The following is an 11,809-nucleotide window of genomic DNA, read 5'->3' as shown; positions in this document are numbered from 1 at the left end:
GCTGCGGGGTGAAAATACACTTCCCTCTCTTTCGGGGCTCCGTTTTCGGAAGCTCCCTCTTCTCCCTTCAGCAAAAGACGTCCGCTGATAAATCTCTCACCGGTTCCGCCTGCCTGGTGGTAAGCGATATGCGCCTCCAGTTCCATGAAATTTTCTACTTGGTGTTTTCCACTGCACCAAGGGCAGTTCTTAACTAATTCTAGCTCCAGCGTGCCTTCTCTTGATCCCATCCTCGTCGCCATGTGTGGGCCAGGAATGAACCGAGGCCCTTTTGTGCACCGCGGGCTGTGGCCAGCAGCCCGGACACTCTGGGTCGGGGAAGGCAGGTGGCATGCTAGAATTAGGCACAGACACTTAATGGTTGTTTAAGATTATTTACTTACACCAAAGATGGTCATGGTGTAGGCTGGAATGTTTCCAGGAATACTTCGCATAAATCCTAGTTTAAGGACTTCGAAAGAACTCTGATTCACTCACACAAAGTTTTCGAGGCTCCATGGAACTTTTGCGCACAGGGAAGGGTACGTCGAGGGATCGTTCGGCGACGGGGACAAGAATCAATAGGTGATCAGTCTATCAATGAGCTAACTGCAAGTCAAATCTCCTTAGAGGCACTTTGCAGCGTGCTCAAAGTTCTCCGACTTGGGTGGAAACCACTCAAGCCTCTTATACGGCCAGCAAGCCAATCGCTAGCCACCACATAGGAATGATTTAGAACTGACCAATAGTGGGGCACGAATTTAAATACAAATGGCGGGAACTCCTTGCAACGTGCATGTCTGTGCTGCAACAAAGAAATGCACCCTGCAAAGAAAGCTACAAACAGTGGGAAAATAATTTAGCAGTGTCGAAGCGCACACAAACAAAAAATCACACCCTTGGGTTGTGACAGAAGCAACAACGAGTTTGTCACCATCACGTATGACAACCCGCATTATGTCCCCATCAGTCAGCGTCACATCGACACAATCAGCATTGAAATAAAGACGGATCAGAACAAACATGTCTCATTTCGCTTTGGTAAGGTGATCTTTAAGCTTCACCTATGCCCCCGGAAGACTTTGAGATTTTAAAATAAGTAAAAGTACAATGGTAATGGTAAAAAACTATGGGGACCCTAATTTGTACAGAAATTATTATAAAGCCCAGGCTGGGTATGGCCTTCCCAGATATCATGGGGTACCCATGATGTATGGGGCTGGTGTGGGAGGTATATTTCGCAGCCTCTTTAGAAAAGCCATTCCACTTTTGAGAAGGGGTCTGGAGATTATTAAACCCCACTCTAAAAATGTGGCACAAAACATAGCCAAAGATGTGATCGGTCATGTCTCCCGAGCTGTCCTAGATAAAGTGGTCAAGCCGGCAAAGCAGGAGGGGTCTGGCCTCATGTATATTCAAAGAAAGAGCCTTAAAAGAAAGAGAGACGTGCCGGACTCTGGACGTGCAGGACCTCCACTACCCCTTAAAAAGAAGAGGGTAAGTCGACGGGGAAGCCAGACACAAAAAACCAAGAAGCAGCCTGGGAGAAAGAAGGGGCGCTCTCCTGGAGGAAACAGAAATATATTTTAACCGCCATGGCCTTTGTTCACTGTGGGTCTGAAGAATGTGCCAAATCCAAACTGGATGTGTTTCAAATAGCCCCAACGCAGACCTGCATTGAGAAAAGCCTGTATATTGAGATCCCCCCACTCTTGGCTATTACTGAGTCCAGCCCCCTTGACTTTTTCATAGCTGGGAATGACAAAGATTACATGGATTTGAACAACACGCTGCTGTACCTTTGCTGCAAGATTGTAAAAGGTGATGGAATGGATTTTGATGCCGGGGCTTCAGTGGGTCTGGTGAATTACCCGCTAGCCTCTGTCTTCAGTCAGCTGGATGTCACTCTGGGAGACCGTCTCATAAGCCAGAGCAACAACTGTTACCCTTACCGAGCCTTCATCGAATCAGTTCTCAACTACAGCGATGACACCCTTGCCACCAAATTTTCTGCCGACCTGTTTTACAAAGATACCCCCGGGCATCATGAATCAGTTGCAAGGGATGGCCATAATCAGGGGTTTCGAAGACGGGCAAATCTGACAGACTGGAGCAAAAAGATAGAGCTGCTTGGTCATCTCCATAGCGATTTGTTTTTTCAAGAAAAACTGTTGCTGAATGGTGTGGATGTGAAAATTAAGCTGACACGTAGCAAAGATGCCTTCTGCTTGATGGGCAATGCAGCAGCTGGCCAATGTAAACTAAAAATAACATCTGCCTCACTTTTTGGGAAAAAAAGTGAAGGTAGCTCCGGGTGTCTGATTGGGCCACGCGGAGGCCTTGCTTACGGCCAACGCTAAATACCCCGTAGACCGCGTGGGTATGAAAGTGTTTAGCATTCCTGCCGGCAGCTGAGTCAGCAACCAGGAGAATCTGTTTCTGGGACAGTTACCCAAACTCATCATCATCGGGTTCGTGGATAACGATGCCTTTAGTGGGAATTATGCTAAGAACCCCTTTAATTTTAAACATTACGATATTAATTTTGTGGCCCTCTACGTTGATGGAGAACAAACCCCAACAAAACCCCTACAACCAGATTTTGAAAACGGTACCTTCGTGAGAGAATACATGCAGCTGGTACAGACAGCCGGTAAACATACGAAAGACCGGGCCCTGATCATCAACCGTGAGCAGTTTGCTCTGGGGTACACCTTATTTGCCTTTGACCTGTCTCCTGACCAGGAGTGTGCGGATTCATTATTCCTGATTAAAACCGGGAATCTGAGAGCAGAAATACGCTTTGCTGCGGCTTTGCCCACCACGGTTAACATGATCGTGTATGGGGTCTTTGACAACGTCATAGAAATAAATCAGAGAAAAAACGTCCTGTTTGACTATATGTGAAGATGGACACTGAACAAATCATCAGGGTTTTATCCTCAGACCCTTATGACAAAGACACTTTCTTAGATGTTTTCTCCAGCAACTGGCTTCCTAAGACTCAGCAGTCTAAAAGGCCCCTGAGCTTAGTAGTCAACATGCACCCACATAATCAACCCGGAGAACACTGGTTGGCTCTTTATTTGGAGGATCGGAACAGCAGAGAATTTTTCGACTCGTACGGTCCCCCCCCAAACAGCGCTCTTTTTCCTCAAAGCATTATGTTGTTTTTAAACAAGAACGTCACCGGCACTGTTTTTCAAACAAAACAGTTACAAGACCCCCAGTCTGTCACCTGCGGATACCATTGTGTGTTTTTCCTACACCACCATAGCAAGGGACTGTCGTTTGAACAGATTTTAAAATTGTATTATTCTGACGATTTAGCACAAAATGATAGGGTGGTGATGCATTTTGTAAAAAGTAAATATGAAAATTGTTGTGTGGCTGGGCCTGCTCAAAACATGTTTCAACGTGCCCAGACATGTATTTCTTGCAATGACTTTCACGAATGCTTTGTCTAAATAAGACACTCAGCTGATGCTGTGTAAATAAAGCTGTTGTTGTTTAAATGAGTGTGTGTGTGTGTGTGTGTGTGTGTGTGTGTGCTTTCATTCAAAAAAAATCCTCTATAGACAAAAATTTATAGCAGTAGAGAATAGTTTATTTCAAAGTGTAAAACTTTACAGGGAGAGCCAGTGGGTTTTAGAGACCATTTTTCGCTTCATAGGTGGCGTTGTTGGTGTTTCTTGGTCTGAGGCAGATGCTTTCAGACGTTCCAGATGATCACGATTCACAGCGTTGCCCATAACAGAAGATGGTACGTTCAGCTCAGCCATGGCTTGCATAAAGATGTCCCAGCCTTTAGGTGGATGTTTAGTAGCCCCGGCGTGAGTCTGAAGGGTTCTCTGGACCAAGTTGAGCATGTTAGAACCCTTGACGAGCATCCCTTTGTAGACGAAACCCCCTTGATCATCCCAAGAAGAAATATCCTTGTGCTGGCTCAGCTTAGTGAGCAGTACTTTAGCATTTTTCCTGTATCGGGTATGCACATTATCCAGTACTTCCTGAACGATTGTATCAGGGTTCGTGGGGGTTTCTAGGGGGTATCCGGCTTCTAGGGGTGTCTGTTCCGGCAGAAACAGGGTTAATTTCCCTCTGTCCAGATCACCCTGCTTTACATAGGTCAGGTATTTCTGAAGCACGGTGGCATACAGTTTAGCCTTATCATATTCTTCTAATCCCAGTCTTTGGAGAATATTGCTCATTTCAGCATCCAATAAGCGGGTTGCCTCAGTTCTGATATTTTCCTGAGGCGGTTGGGTAGCCCTTAATTGTTCCAGTTTGTGTTTGGGCACCAGGTACATTTTTTCTGCATGCTCCATCACCGGCTAGCCAAAAGCCCCGTAACCAAAGGAAAAGCAAAACTTAACAGAGGTCCGATAAATCCCCCAGACTGTTTCACCAGCTGTTTCTTTTTTTTTTTAAGAGGTAGTCTTTTGTTACTTAGGTTTTTTATGATCCCGCGTCTCTTTTTTAGCACGCGAATTTGATGCGGTGTCAAAGGGATGTTTCCTTTTAAGGTGTTCAGAGCAATTTCTGAAATGGCTGCTATTAAATCATCAGAGGTGGAGAAAAGTATAGCTTTTCTCTGCTGTGGGGAGGATTGAAGAAGTAGTTTTAAAAGAGCCAGATTTCTTTTTACGCGGTTAGACATGTTTCCCTTCCACCGTCCCAAGAGCTAAGAAGAGGCTGCCACTACATCATCTCTTTTTATTCCCACCTGCTGATTTTTTAAAAGTGTAAGCAGCCGGTTGGTCAGGAGGAAAAAGCCCGGTTTTTAATCTAAAAGCATCCGGGGTAGAAGCATTTAGATCAACCACCAGATACCCGTAAGGTGTTTTAGTGGCATCCTCAAAAGCTTCTAGAAAGAACTGGGTCTTACACGGGTACATCTGCCGCGCCAGGGACACTATCTGCAGCTTATCCCTGGGGCTTTAAACAAAACCATGTATTTTGTGTTAAGAGCAATGGTGCGGCTCCTTTTCCCTTGACAGAAAACATTTTGAACTATATACATAATGCTCAGATTCCGATGATGCACGTACTTGGTAAAGGCTTTCTCGATTTCGCCGCTGTCACAGGCAGAGTCCATCAAATCATCCACCACAACCATATTTATTTTATTAGGGGAAACAAACAGTTGTCATTAAGACTGTCCAGTAGACCCTCCACAAACTTGATAAAAGGATATTTACAAAGCAGTTCTTCATACAAAGGCTGCCAACAGCTATAGCACCACACGATATTCTCAGGCATAACAGACACCATTTTATCAGCGTGATCCAAAAGGTTTTTTATAAAGTAACTTTTACCACAGTTGCTAGGGCCTGCCAAAATCACAGAAAAGGGGTGCTTCCAACACATATCCATCTTTAAAAACCATAGGGGAGGCTGTTAAAGTTTTCTGTGAGGACCCTTTTGTCATAAACGACTTTCTGAGTTTTTCTCAAAGTTTTGGTTTCTATCGTCCACTTGCTTTTGTTCCTGACAATAGAGTGCTGTTGTATCACAATTGTTTTAGGGGTGTCCCCAGTGGGGTTTGCCCCATAATCTAGAACAAGATCTCTCAAGGTTTCAAAGTTGACTTTTTCACTGTTGGCCACATTCAGGGTAATCCCTTTCACCTTCAAGCAAACCTTTCCCCCAGACAACTTGTACCCGTAGGTTTTTGGACTGGCCAACACAAACTCTGTGATGTGTTCATCTGGCGGGATTTCGCTGGTGAGCTCGCCTAAATAATCACGTAGCGGGGGATTCCAATCTCCCTCGCGGCTCACAAATATCACAGAATCTGTTGTGGTACAGACACCAGTCTTGCAAGCTGTCTAACAGCGAGTACAACTCTAAGCGTGCATAAGCGGTGGTGAAGCAGGGTATAAAGATGTTTGTGTTACCAGAGACCGTGTAACGCTCTTTGGCGTGTTTTCAAGACACGCAGGCTGCCTCATCATCAATAAAGTCGCAAGATGAAATTTCATAGGCGGGAGAGAAGAGGTATCCAAAGAGTTCTTCGGGGTCTCTAATGATACTGGTGTTGGGCAAGTTGGTTCTCTGACCGAATTTACCTCACAAAGAATTTAGAAACAATTTTGCTATTTGGCGCTTGGCAGGATTGGGTTTGATGTGCTCAGGGCGTAAGGTCATGCCTTCTTTTTGCAAGAAATTGGCCATGTATCTCTCTTGTTTTTCTAGGTCGGTACACCAGGCGGGGTAGCCCGAGGCTTCCTGCTTCTGCCGGAGGTGCATTTTTATGTACTCTGAAAAAAGGGTGCTAGACTTCTCAGCAAAATGCCAAACTTCATAGATTTGAGCTACTCTGTACCCTTTGGCGATAGCTTTATTCAATTCTAGTGTGCACCACGTGCCCAGGAGGGCCCTCTCTTCATCTGTGTGGTCGCACTTTTGCTGTCTTGTTTCCACGTAGAGGCGGCACAGCGTGAACATAAGTTTCCTGTTCATCCTAGTGGGTAGCACGGGGAAAAAAAAAGACTTTGCGGTGGGTACAGTCTCACCCTGGCTATTTCAAAATAGCTCGACAGGGGTTGGAAATTGTCATGAATGATTTCAGGGTGTCCAATTGGGTATTCCTTTGTTTTGTTTACAAAGGGGTAAAGACTGGTAAAATCGTAATAGTGTATTTGTTCGCCAGGTTTAGTTTGGTAATATAGACAGATGGCATTAGCTCTGCCCCCAAAAAGAGCATCCCTAGGCACCAGTGGAGAAGGCAGCGGGGTTCTGCTTAAAAAATCTGCCAGCTCCCCATCCGTTTCTAACAGAGTCCTCCACTCGTGCTCCCAAATGGTCCTAACGGTAAATCCTTCTCTCTTGAGATAATCGGTCTTGTGCAAAGCCTGATAATTCAGAAACCCGAAGGTCGTCCCTGTCAAAGGGTTCTGGTCTTTCTCATTGTAGCAAGTGACACAGCCGTGGAAAAAGCATCCGTTAAATTCAAATGCCGTAGGTTCCCCACCAATGTTGGCATAGCCGTCTAAAAAATAGGAACCTACATGAAATTCCCCACCCTGTAAGGCATGTTGAATTTGAATATTTTCTTTCTCCGATATGTACATTAGCCACTGAATACATGGGGTTGAAAACCTCTTTTTCTGCCTGTGATAGTTGTCCGGGGGCTGAAGCGCTACAGTCTGTGGTTCCAAAAACATAAACCTGTACATGGCCATGCAGAGAGGCCAGCATGATGTACTGAAAAGGATCTATGCAGTGTACTACATTTTGGAGTTCACCATCTACTTTCACTCGGTCTACCCGCCGTGTCATTTTCATAATCTCATCCTTGTAGAGACAATAGGCCTCTTTCAAAAGTTTTACATCCTGCTGGCAATAATAGGCCAGCTCCTTCTGCATGTCAAAGGTCTTATCGCGGTTATTCTGATACCATTCTAAACACTGTCCTGTCAGAACTGGAAGGAGGAGAAGTGTTTGAGGGATCCCTAGGGGATCTCTTTTTTTTTTTTTTTTTCCCTTCCCCACGCTCTTCTTTAACCAGGCCCTTACTTTTTGCCCCGCAAGCCACTTGCTGGTTGGCCAACCATTTTTACTCCCACGTTTACCATGACTCCCCCTCTTATGATACAGACTACGCCTGCTGTCTGAATTACACAGACTACCTCCTCTCTGAGTAAAATTTACCCTTTTGCGCTGGTAGTAATCATGATCTTTCAAAGCACTCTGCACACCCTTTCTGAGATGTATACGCCTGTGTGTACCACTCCAAACCCCCTTCTTTTTTTCACAATAATCATGATTTTTCAAAGGGCTCTGCACACTCTTTCTGAGACGTATACACCAGTGTGTACCACTCCAAACCCCCTTCTTTTTTTCACAATAATCATGATCTTTCAAGACAGGGTGTTTATTCCTACCCCGAAAACCCACCCTCTTTTTTTTTTTTTTTTTCCCCACAATAATTATGATCTTTCAAAAAAGGAGAAAGACTCACCTCTTTTTGTAAATTGTGTGAGCAATCAGTCCTGGGTTTCTTATTCACAGGGTTCAGATCACCTGTTTTGGGGGTGTGAATCCTAGTCTTTTTGCATGTGAGTTTCTCAGAGGTATGTGGCTTGTTTTCCTCTGAGGAATCAGACCCTTCTGTTCTGTCCCGTCCGTATTCTGATCCTTGGGTGTTATGATCTGCAGGCTGTGCTTTTAGAGGTCTCTGCCCAGGTCCCTGCTCTTCTTTGGGAGTGGTGCGTGTGATCACTTAGGAAATATAAAATTTATATCTCAGCATTGAGAATTCACTTTCCTCACACACTGTAAATTTAAAATTTGCTTAACCCCTACACACAGATTCTCCTCCCACAGGAAACACAAAGTTTCAGAAGCTGATTTCAGAAAAAATTACCTTTTACTACTGGGTAAAAACATGACTGTACGTGCTTGTTCTGCTTTTCTATTTTAGAAGAAGAGGTTCTGGTTGAAAACAAACAGTTGTTATAACTTACTGTGATTATAGCAACACTGCCACAAATAACCCAATCCTTTTAAAATAATGTTTATCTTATTGTGGTAAAATGGCCTGGGGCTTCCCCACCTGATAAGCTCTCTGTAATATAAATGAAATGATACAATAAGTAAGTCCTCTGTAAAAAATTAAATAATACATTAAGGAAAATAGTGCATGTATAAAGTAAAATATAACTGTATTAAAATAGTCAGCACTAAAAGACACCTCCACCCCCTTTTAGTCTTAAATCATGTGGCGATCTGGACACACCAGGCCACTTGTTTTTTTATCTTTATGATACACACCCCCATCACCCCTATACCATGCACAATCTGTGAGAATATATATTTTTAAATTCAGTCTTTATTTCCCTTAAAAACTTTTATAATATTTTATTAGTTTATTTTGTTAAACTTTCTTCTAAGAAGTGTTTCTTATTGTATCCAGTGATCATTATGCCTTGTCGGCCTTATCTTTACAGCAGGCCTTTTGGTAAGAGATAAATTATGGTCATCTTTTTTTATTTTTTTGAGGTCTATTTTATCTTTATAACAAGACCCCCACCCCACCCCACCCCACCCATACCATACAAAAGCTGTGAGAATATATGTTTTTAAATTCAATCTTTATTTTCATTACCACTTTTACAATATTTTACTTGTTTATTTTGTTACCCCTTCTCCTAAGAAGGATTTTTATCATTTCTAATGACCATTAAGTCTCATTGTTTTATCTTTACAAAAAAACCCTATATGTATGTGATTAGATATCCAAGACACTAAAGCAAGTGCTAAAATACATTAGATGTAGAAAACTGTTTTTGTGTTTTACAGCCTCACATTCCCCAGTCTCCCACCCAGAACAGCAACAGGGGTACGCCCCCAAACTCGTTTTGCTAATCCCTTCTCTTAAGCAGGGTTTTATAATCTCTAGCACCAATTAAGCATTCAATATGGGGTATGAGTGTTTCATCTTCCTCAGTGATCAAATCATGAAGGGCAGCCTTAGGATCTTCTGCAGAATACACTGTGTTTAGAAGCTGTCTAACCTGAATTAAGTGTTTCTCAGTAATTCTGAGACTGTTCCTGGCAAACCCTATGATTATAACAGCATTGAAAATGCTATCAAGACATATTTCCTGGCAAAGATCCTGAATTATTTTATTTATGTCTTCATCTAACCAAGTAATACATTCGTGGGCTTTTTGACCCCCTAAGTCAAATGTGCACCCCCAGCATAAGTCAAAAAGTCTCTGCCTCAAGCAGCATTTCATTATGCCATAAAAGGAAACGCGAACAAGAGACTTCATGAAAACTTTACGTTCACGTGATGTAAGAGCTTGTGTAGATTCGATGCCGAGCTGACTTCTTAACTCTTCAGCCTCATCAGGTCTTTGTTCTCTGCAGAAGCATACACTTCCTTCTGGTGTACTGGTGAGGAGGTTTTCTGGTGTCATTAAAAAGGCTTCATCTAGCTGCAAAGGAATTCAAATAAAGGACTAAGTTAGTTAGCTGCTGTTCAATCAGTCCTTAGCTACTTCCAAACACACATGTGCCATGAAGTGAACCCCACCACTACCGTTACAACCCAAAGGCCCCCACATTCATGCTCCAAGTCTCTTACCGGTCTCTCCTCTGCAGTGACCTCTACTTCTCACACAGGCTCAGGCACAAAGATACCATCTTCCAAAGTCTCAATATCTGCTTCGAGGTCCTGGGTCTCCTCCAATTGCCTGCTCACAGGCTCTTCCCCAACAGGGTCAGGCATCTCAAAGAGTCTTTGGGCAAGGAGTCGGGTCTCCTCCTCAAAACTATTTCTACGGTAACGCTTTTTATAAGGTCGTCTTGGTGGTGTAGTGAGTGGGCCTACAGGCGTTGTGAAAGAATCCATATCTGCCCTTGCTTGCCTTAGCACAGTCTCAGATAAACAGAGGGGTCGTTTGGGAAAGCAGATAGACCTAGTGGGTTTGCCGCCTAAACCCCACCCCCCCACTGTACTCATTCCAATTGGTTCAGCATTGTTCTTGGGAGGTCTGAGGCCTCTGAAACCCCTGCCAATTGGTTGGGGGTGTTGGGGCGGGTTGTTAGAGGGGTCACTTCATCACCCTACCACCCCATAGGCCACGCCTGTGCTCCAGCGTAGGGGGGTTAGAGTGGTCAGGAACCTGATAGGCCATAACAGCACCATGTGATCTAGAGCGGATCTTGCAGCATGAGGGGTTGGGCTTTGAGGGTCTGCCTGGGTTGTCCTTCTGATGTCATGAACCATGTGGTGTTGGTGTCACACGCCACATGACTGGGGTCAGGGGCAGAGTTGCTGATGTCATGTACCACGTGACCGGGGTCAGGAGGTGTGGTTGGTGACATCACACACCACAGAAGGAGAAAGGGGGCGGAGCGAAGGGGGTGGGACTTCTGGTCCCACCCACCTGTCACATTTGCATTGAAGGGCAGAGAGCCTATATACAACTATCTCCCTCCTGGATCCCAATTGAGGGTCCCCAATTTCTCCTATGAGCCAGGGCTTTCCTCAGGGGTCCCATTACAGGGGCTCCATCAGTGCTCTTCGGAGACCGGGGCTGAGGCTGCTACCCTATTAGAAAGGGGAGGTGCTACTCCCTCCCTAGTCAGCTCTGCCATTCTGATAAGCAGCTCGGCTAGAGGTTTCATAGATTCATAGATTCATAGATGTTTTCCATGCCATTTCCCTTTTGGTTCCCCATGCTGCATTAAAAACTTCCACACTGCTGACCGAATCCCGTTTTCCCCCTCTCTTTCCTTTGATACCCTCGGGTTAACCCAGTGTGGGCTGGGGCAATAATTTGGACCCCCAACCCCCCTATCAATTTTGGGGTATGCACTTTCATTAGAATAGGTACCCATATAATTCAGTGTGCCATTAAGCTTTTCTTTGAACTGGGTGGCTCCAATCGCCCCCCCCCCCTTGACATCCAATTAACCTCTCTGCATCCTGAGCCCTGGCTAGGACTTCTCCCAGCACATATCTCCCGGTCTCTCGGAGCGGCCCCATCAGTCCAATTATCAGCTGATGCATGCCTTCCTGTACCTCCTTCCAAAACCCAGGAGGGTACTCTATACTTCTTATGTCCGATGTCTGTTTGTTCTCCTTGTCTAGGGGCAGAACTGTCCCTGACAGCAATCCCAACGTAACACACCGGATCACATAGTCCCTAACAGGTTCCCCAGGTGTCTGGTGGCTAGCCCCAAACTGTCCCTTAAATGTCTTTCTCCCCAAACTGATCCCCAAACCCACTATGCTCCAGAGGATATTGCCCCCCCCCCCCAGCTGTCCTCCTGATCCATAGCTGCCTGAATCTCTGGGGTGGTGCAAGCCCTT

This window comes from Alligator mississippiensis, chromosome 11 (genome assembly GCF_030867095.1).
Source record: "Alligator mississippiensis isolate rAllMis1 chromosome 11, rAllMis1, whole genome shotgun sequence".
Classification (NCBI taxonomy): Eukaryota; Metazoa; Chordata; order Crocodylia; family Alligatoridae; genus Alligator; species Alligator mississippiensis.
Note: the sequence above shows the minus strand (reverse complement) of the source record.